Genomic DNA, 9,827 nt, shown 5'->3' with positions numbered 1-9,827 from the left:
AAGATAATGGCGCATTGATTAAGGCTATGAACTATAGAAAACGTTGTCATTTTCGTTTAAGATGTATCCAATTAAAAAGAAAGGGACCGATCTTGACACTTACGTGGTAAATTAACCAATCTTTGAGCGGAACATAACCGTGACGAAGTTATGAAATTGGTAATATAAGCTGAGCTAAGATTAATACTAATTCGGTTCCTGCTCAATATTATGGAATTGGAATCCATATGCATGAGTTGTCTCGAAAAAAAAATATTGTGTCCCAAATGTAGAAGGGGCGTAGCAGATGGGGAAAATGGTTAACTACGTCGTCTGCTAGTGTAGGAAGGTAGCCTACAATCGTGAATACATGGTATTGTTCACCCTTAGATTTACCAGCGACATTGTCACACTATTCAAACAAAATAATTCGAAAATTCCAAAGGTTTGATGCTTCCACTTACTGTATTTTTGTTGTCAAAGAGTTGTTGCTCAGTTAGAGTTGTCAATTAGACGAAAAACGTAGAAGCAATGCAACCTAACCTTTCACTGCCATAAGTAATCGGGCCAAAAATATTACGTAATTAAATTTGATTCAACCTATTTAAACCCATTATGATCTAACTTTCTGAGCAAGGCATGCTGCTTGGTGCTGTAAAATGCTTTTCTGAGGTCGTAAAGAGTCAATGCGATTGAATTCCTATCCTTAAGCATCAGAAATATAATTTACATTATTTTATTTAGGCAGTGTTTTGGATTTCCCCTCACGATCACCCAATAGCGAACTTGAAAAGAAGTTATTGGCTTAAAAAACTCAACGATTTGATCCATGATCATCAATAATCAGTTTCATGTTGTTATAATATTCGAAGGGGAAGCAGACTATAATATAAATCTTACATCATGAGGGGGTACGTTTTTAATTAGAATTTCTATCTTACCGGGATAAGTGATTATAACAGACACCATGTTCTATATAGAAGCCACAAAATGATCAAATACCTGATAAGTGCTACATGGAAAGGTTGAATTATAATGAATGTGACCGCGTCATTTCACCGCGAGCACATGCAAACCATTATTTAAGCGATCGGTTTCTCGGAATTTCACTCAATAGATATTAACAAAGTCAAAACTTATGCTTTTGAAAGAAATTCGTTAAGTTTCCAGATAGAGTTAAAGGTGCATAATACACGCTCTACATATCTAAATAAATAATAATACTACAACGGAAATAAAATTCCGATACAATGTAATAATGCAACAGCGGAAAGTATATGACATAATGGAAACTGGAGAAAGTCTTTTCTTGGTAAACACAGAAAACACAACTGAAAACATCATGATGATTCCGTCATCAAAACACAGACACCGAGACAGAGAATGCACATGTTATTAACCCCTCAACGCCGTCATGCGTACCCAGTACGCTTCCTGACCTACTATATATAATTTTTTTTCTCCGCCAGATATTGTATTTTAGATTAAAACAAATTGCTCTATCTTTTGAAGAAATGCTTTCCCTCTCCAATAAAATATTCATAACGACTTTAGGCCTTCAGAAATTTTTAAAATGATTCGATGAAATTCCGTTTTAAACCAGCACATTGACGACTTCGGTCGAAAAACTCAACGCCTATATTTATTCAAACGCTTGAAAAATTATTATATAGTAGCGCACTACATTATGCAAGTTTACAAAAAATTTTAATGATAATAATGATCGTATATTATGAACGATATAAATTATTGAATGATAGTATGCCAATAAGGTGAAGTCTTCTTAATCTCATCCGGCCGCTGGGATGGTATTTAAATAAATGCCCGCCGCGCTTGAGGGGTTAATTACCGATCCTAGAGATATGAAGCTACTGCATTTGAAATGATATCGCTTTCAGAAACTCCGGTAAATATCCGCTTCCGTCACACACCTTTAGAATTTGTTTTGGAGAGCAATTTGCATTTCAGCAAAAATAACGTGTCACAGTTTCATGATGCTATTTCTACAACTATGTGAATTTTGCCAACAATAAATTTAAAAAGGTAGAGCATAACCTGCACTTCACGTGATATAAATTTCGTGGCGATACGTACAAAAAAAAGGCTTTGGAAAATATTTTCATGCTCTGTGAGATGGAAGCGGAGACATTACTGAACGCAAACCATGCTTTCCTTATATCTATTATTTACGCGTGTAGAGACACATTTTCGCCCCCAGGAAAATTTCCCCTCGTAGTATACTTAAATGTGCACCCCCACATAACGCAGTGGTTCACCATTCTTCTTTTAAAAAGCTCCAAAAGCAGGAAAAGTAGCCTCTCAAATACACGTATGTTAATGGCACATGAGCAACGGTCGGTGAAAGCAAGATGGCTAGTTGCGCAAAATTCTTCTGCCGGCCGGCTTCAGCGCCACCGTGAGGAAAACATAGGCACTGCCAATCTATTGTATATATCTGTGCATTTAAGTACCCCTATGAAAAAATTGTATAAACCTGTTTCAAAATTTTATACAATTTATACAATTGCCATGGAAATGTATAAGATTGTATAAAATTTTGAAACAGGTTTATACAATTTTTTCATAGGGGTAAGTAGACCAGCCATTCGGGCGGAACGCTGTGGCCAACATCGCACGGCGTGGAAGTGAGTGGGATGAGGGAGTGTGACGTCACGGTTGGGACCGCAGACGATATTCCATATGCGCGCTTGAGATATTTTAACGCTCATCCGCTGCAAAGTCGCTGAAAAGCGACGATATTGGGCACGCAAAATGATTGTACTCTTAATAGATATATTTTTACGATGAACCAAGCCATTTTATAGCCTTGACTGTGCGCAAAAAGCTAAATAAATCAAGATAAAGGGAGAAGCGATCGTATTAAATAAATTGATTAAGAATGTCATATGTAAACATGGGCGTACCCAGCGAAGGGCAGGGGGAGCAGCTGTCCCCCTAGAAGCAAAAATCGCAAAAGTCTTTAAGCAAAATCAGTACTGAATTGAAACGAAAGTATTCAACAAATTTTCTTCAAACCAACGAAAAATGATATGTATTAGTATAAGTTAAGTAACTGAAATAAAACTATTTTTTCAATGAAATAATCTCATAAACTAATAAAGCGCTCTTATAATGTTCTTTTAATGTTGTTTTCATTCATCTTTTCCATGCTAAAATGTCTCAACTTTGCTTGCCCCCCCCCCTCCTAGATCATGGCTTCCCCCCTAGACCATGGCTTTCCTCCCCCTAGACCATAGCTTCATCCCCTCTAGGTAAAAAAACAGGGGTTCTGGAAAGTATCACGTAATTTTTTCCGCAAAAACCAGTTTATTGCGACCGCGGTAATCTTCAATAAAAATAATTAAACAAATCGTTTTATTTATGAACCCAACACAATGAAGCCTAGATTAACGTATTTACACTGAAAATACGCATTTTGAAAAATCCTACGTGAGATTAGAAAGAAGGCGTGGAGCAAAATCCCACGATATCTCACATAGGATGAAGGGAGGGGTCCATAAAAAGGCAAAATTATTTTAGAAATATTACTTATTACTAGTAGATTAACCTAACGGTGACATTCCTAGAAAATGAATATTAAGACTGTTCCAACGGTCGTGTGTCATTTTTGACCTGTAATTTTAGTAACTTTGCATCGAGCAATATTCATGAAAATTGGCACACTAATATGGGGAAAGGTCCTAAGTTTTGTTGAGTTTAAGCAAAATTTTACAATTTTGACCTTTTGACCCCACAATGTGGGTCCAAACCAAAAATTTTAATTTGCCTTATGTGGTTTTAATGTGAAAAATCGAGATTGAAAAATGTCTGAATTTCATTGACCAAAATGTCAATTCTTGGGTTTTCGGACACAAGAAACCCGAAAAAAAACACTTTCATTTACGAAAATTCAACCGTTGACCCAGTAAGGTCACCGTTAAGGTCATAAGGGTGGCAAAAAGAATAGCATACCAACAAAGGTGTCGATCCATGGATTGTATAGGGCACTCAAGTCATTGGTATTGTCCAAATACCCGTATTTTTCACTAATTGACCTCCAAGGTAAATACGGAGGTCAAAGGCCATAGAGGTAAACGTCCGGCCATCGTGACACCCAGGTTTCGAACCATATGTTTTGAAGGGTGCCAAAGTCGATTTTTCAGTTAATAGATCCGTATTGTTGATTTTTTGACCAACGAGGTCTCAATGGGGGTCAAAGGTCATAGAGTTAAATGTCTGGCCATCATGACAACCAACGTGTCAAACCATAGGTTTTGAAGGGTGCCAAAGTCGGTTACGCAGTTCATTCATCCGTACAACAATTTATTTTGACCTCCGAAAGTCATAATGGGTCCAAAGTCATAGAGATTTTAGTCGACCGCTTTGACTTTCTGACCGCTTTTGATTCAGATATTTTAAACTTCATTCGCTACTTCGATTACCAAAATGTTATCACCCTCAATAACTTCAATAGCATTTTAAAAAAAAGGTGATTGATTGTTTTTAAACTCTAGCTAAATTTGAGGATTCTTTTTCAAAACTCTCTTCTACAATTCTAGGACATTAAGCTTGATATAGAAAGTAGGAATTCATGGTGTGGTATAATTTAAAAATTCTATCTACAGCTGACGAAAGAGGTAACTAGCGCGTTTTACAGTAACCAAGTATTTTCTTATACATGCGACTTCCGCAGTTTCAAAAAATTCTTTCAACATTTGAAGACGCACAGTGTAATGTAGAAATAGAAATATATTTTAATTCTTCGTTAAAACTTTCGCGGGTGCTCGTCATGTTGAATAGGGTAGTTTCCTTCATCAAAGAAAACAAAAGGCAATAATTGCGATTCGTTACCCACCATTAGTGTATTCATAATATACAAATTATTTCGTTTTATAAATGCCGGTGTAGACGAATGGCAATGGTCCATTTTTATCCTCATTTGAAAAGGGCCAGATTGGCGCCCATGCGATGCCACTCCACGTGACGTCACAGGGACCTAGTTTCTATACGAGTAGATAGGAGTTATACGTCGTCTGAGGTTACCAAAGCATGCATGAGGCGCAGAGCTCAGGGAAACATGTCTTAATAATCACTTATTAAAACTGGCTAAGGTCGGAAAGTTTTCCTCGTTTGATAAGGTATTAATAATCCTTATTTAAGCCAAGCGCTACCAGGCGGCAGGGCACTAGGCTACCCGCTGGCAGCCTGCGACGTATCAGCGCTAAGCCTCGCCTCAAGGTCACCTTACCGGGCGGAGGGGGAACCAGAAATACGACGTACGGAGAGATTTCCCATCATTCCTACTAACGCGTCGCGTTTTCGCGCGCTTGAAATTTTTCACTTTTCATTTAATCGCGAAAAATAGATATTATCATTTAAAAATCTAAAAGCGTGAAATACGTACTCCAGGAGTAATAATCTTTCGATTAAGGCAATAAAAAAATAATAGGAAACCACCCTATTAAAACTTTTGGGCTATGTCGCCGCGTCAGATTTTGGGTGGCCCCAACGTTTCCCGACCGATGCTGGTCGCTTTCTCAAGGGAATCTGAAAGGGATTCCCTTGAGAAAGCGACCAGCATCGGTCGGGAAACGTTGGGGCCACCCAAAATCTGACGCGGCGACATAGCCCAAAAGTTTTAATTCAACATATATTTTAATGACAATATTTTCCACATCTGCGGGCAACAAAACAGCAGCTATTTGAACGGCGTTGTGTATCATGTGCGCTGCAAAACCGATTTAATAACTTGTGATGTACAGGCCTTAGATCTGAAGGAATGACCATGAAAAATGGCATGGAAAGACATCCTTCTGCTGATGCAAGTTTCTTTTCTTCGTTTTTATTATAAATCTCTGTATTTTGGAGGAAGATGCAGAAGTATTTAAATATCTTTTATGCTCTTGCGTCTCCAAGTGCTTCGAAATATCATTCCTACTGCCGTGAAAAATAGAAAATTACCCGTTACATTTCACACATTAGACAAAGTAATCGCTCCTGGATTTTTTTAATAAAATGAGATTCACTTCTTATATGATCTTTGAATTTGCATCCTCTTTTGTTACGCATTATGACAAAAATCTAAAAATTAAAATCATGTCATAAATAGTTTTAAAAAATTTCATTGAAAACTCGGTAAGTATACTTACGTACAAAATTGCAAGAATATATTTATTAAGTTATTCAATGAAATAAATATAATTGATTGTTTTAAAGCAAATTTATCTTTAAAATTATTTTAATCCAATCCTCTCTTTCTTTCTAATTATAAATATGTTAATAGGTATTATTTATTCCCAGAATTTTCCGTAGCGTACGTAAATCGTAGGTGTCACTTGCAAAGCCGGCGCTAGACCTTTTTCCACCATCGCAAAATATAAATAACACGAGAGCTGTCTGCTAAGTAAAAAATTATGCATTTATGAAGTATCTAAATTACTTACCCAAATAATATGAATTCTGATGCGAAGGCGTTGCCGCGTTACTTCGTGGACGACCGGCAAATTCTTTACACCATGACCCTTTTCCTCTCTAAAATTCCCCCCGTTTACAACTTTTGTGTAAGATTTCATGTTTTTATAACGATGTTCCGAATGATTCTAGATCACTAACGAGATAATAAAAAATCTGCGTAAGTTTACAAAGGGCTTTGTCTTCATTTCACTGCCACAATATTTTTTCGTCGCTGCCAATGCCGAAAAATGCCACTGTTCATTAATTGTTAAGTTCACCAATCCAACCATGGCTGAGAGAATACTTCTCGTACATAGCGCAATATATATTAGTACTTTTAATTGAAAAATCGCGAAGAAAATGGTCTGAATACCGCAGTGATACAATGAATCCCCATTCGTAGCCATGCGCTACGACGGTGAGTGTCCCAACCGTGACGTCACGTCGCTTTAGGAGGAAGAGGGAGGGAAGGAAGGGAGCGGAGGGGAGATGTTGGCCACACGGCGAGACATGGGTAGGGGTGGGGAATTGCGGGTCTAGTTCTTATATGGTCTAAGCCAACGAAAAATGTCAGCTGAAAGACGATTTGCGCGTTTTGCATGACGTTTTATGAAACAATGGTACGGCCGGTATACGCGCTGTGTAAACTGGAAATTATGATCATACCATTGCGGTGTAAATTACCATTACGGGAAGGTAAATGTGTGACCAAGGTTGACACATGCGTAGTGTAAAGGATAGGCATACTCCAGACTACAGGTTGAAGATGCCATAAAATCTCTCGCTAATAAATGGTCTGTCGGAAGTGATGGGGTACCTATGCCCATTATTAAGCTAGCTGCTAAAATTATTTCTACCCCTCTATCGGATATCTTCAATTTATCAATCTGCAATGGTCATTTTCCGACAAATTTAAAATTTTCTGTGTTATGCCCAATTCATAAAAAGGGATCTTTGAGTGACTCAAATAACTATAGACTCATAGCACTACTTTCTGTTTTCTCGAAAATCTTTGAAAAACTCTTTTACAACCGTATCATTGTCTATCTGTGTAAATTTAATTTATTGAATCTCTCCCAACATGGCTTTATTAAAGGCAAGTCAACTATGTCTGCTGTTTTTCAGCTTGTTAATGACATTACTTTGGGTCTTGCCAACCAGGAAGCAATTATTGGGATTTTTTATGATTTAACAAAGGCATTTGATACTGTTAACCATTGCATATTGTACAGTAAACTTGTACAAATCGGAATTAATGGCAATGCTTTAGCTTGGATAAAATCCTATTTAACTAATCGTAAGCAGGTAGTGCAATTAAACACTAATTGTAATGGTGATGTTAATCAGAATTACTCAGATGTCCTTATTTCAAATTGTGGAGTGCCCCAAGGATCCACTCTAGGGCCACTATTATTCATCATTTTTATTAACGACCTACCATCTCATTTGCATCAGAGTAAAGTCATTTTATATGCTGATGATGCTACTACTCTGAGTTTTGGTAATAAGACAGGGGAGGTGATTGATATGGCACGCTCATCAGTAGCACAGATGATTGGCTGGTGTAAAAGTAATAACTTAAAATTGAATGGAAATAAAACATGTTTTTTAAATTTCCATCACAAAATTAGTCTTCCATGGAGGACTAATTTTCTGCAGAAACGAGTCCTCTACTCAAGACTAATTCATCAACAGCCATTCAGCAGTCTAGCTCTACAAAATTTTTAGGGTTGAAATTAACTGAAAACCTTGATTGGCAATATCATATTGATGAGGATTTAGTTAGCAAAATGGCAACGGGAATATATATGATTCGCAAATTGGCTCCAACTACTTCATTAGAAATACTGAAATTGATATATTATGCCAAAATTCATTCTCACTTGGCTTATTGTATATGTAAGCCTACGAAGAAATTGTTATTCGTTGAGGTTTTCAAGAGGCTGGCAGAACACTATTCCAAGAAGAATAAAATGACTATCTTCAAAATAAATCACTTATATAAGTGGTAATATGTGGTAAATAATTATGTGGTATTGGATTGTTAAGTCGCAGGCTTTTTAGTTCACCGAACGTCTTACCATTTATAAGATACAAGTTCACCGAAGGAAATTATAGGAAACAATCGATAAAATAATATTCCGGACATTATCACTAGGCCACACGACGACTGAATGTGCAAAATAGTTTACTGATCATAAAATACTTGCTATTTAATCTGCGAAGAAATTGAACTGGTTGACATATGTTTGGATAGTTCAGTCAGATTAATTGTCATATGACAAGGATTTCCTTCAAAAGGATACTCATTCAAAGAATATTATCAAAAATCCGTAGGGTTCTTGGGATAAATATGCAGCGCTCTTGGGATACACGCCTGTTGCTTGCGCTCGTGCTTGCATCTCACGGGCGAATGCAGAACTTAATCAAAATAGTGATGCCACCTGACGGGCAAAGTCTGAACTTAATCTTAACGGTGCTGCCATCGGACGGGAAAAGAGAAAACTTAATCAGACGAGTACTGCCATCTATTATCCAAAAAACCTACCGAAATACAGAAAATTGATTTCGAAAGGCATCCGCGGAATTACAAAATATGCATTATACATGAATTCCCTTTATTACAACCCAACCCAACCCAACCCAACCCAACCCAACCCAACCCAACCCAACCCAACCCAACCCAACCCTACCCAACCCAACCCAACCCAACCCAACCCAACCCAACCCAACCCAACCCAACCCAACCCAACCCAACCCAACCCAACCCAACCCAACCCAACCCAACCCAACCCAACCCAACCATACCCAACCCAACCCAACCCAACCCAACCCCACCCCTTACCAACCATATGAAAACCGAGCGATCCGTCGTTAGTGGACAGCGCCCCTTTGGCAACATTGTAAACTGAAAACAAATGAGGTTTGTAATGCCCGCTTTTATGTCCCCTCGCGCCACCCCCGGCGACATTAGGAATTAAAAACAAATGAGTACTGAAACTCATCTTAACCCCTGGCGGCGACTTTTTAAACTTATGAAATATGAGAATCGTTTTTATTGCGCTTTAAGTGAAAAATATATTTACGACACCCAAGTACGTAACGAAGCGAATGCTATTTTCCAAAGGACGTGGATACGTAGAACCATCGTGGAACTGAGACAGTTAACACTCATCTATCAAATTTGATTTATTAAATGCGTTTAATGATAATAAATTCTGCAGAATCTTTCGACGGCTTCTTTTTTATCAAATTTTTTTTATTTTTGAAGTATGTATCATTTCTTCAAATATTTTTTTTGAAATTACTAGCAGTATTTAAAATTACGGTATTTTTTGTAGATTAAGCAGTAGAAATACTTCCATTAAATAGACATTCTTATGCATCTGGTAGAT

Source organism: Ischnura elegans, chromosome 8 (genome assembly GCF_921293095.1).
Source record: "Ischnura elegans chromosome 8, ioIscEleg1.1, whole genome shotgun sequence".
NCBI classification, from domain to species: domain Eukaryota; kingdom Metazoa; phylum Arthropoda; class Insecta; order Odonata; family Coenagrionidae; genus Ischnura; species Ischnura elegans.
The sequence above is the reverse complement of the archived record's forward strand: the minus strand, read 5'-3'. Positions refer to the sequence as shown.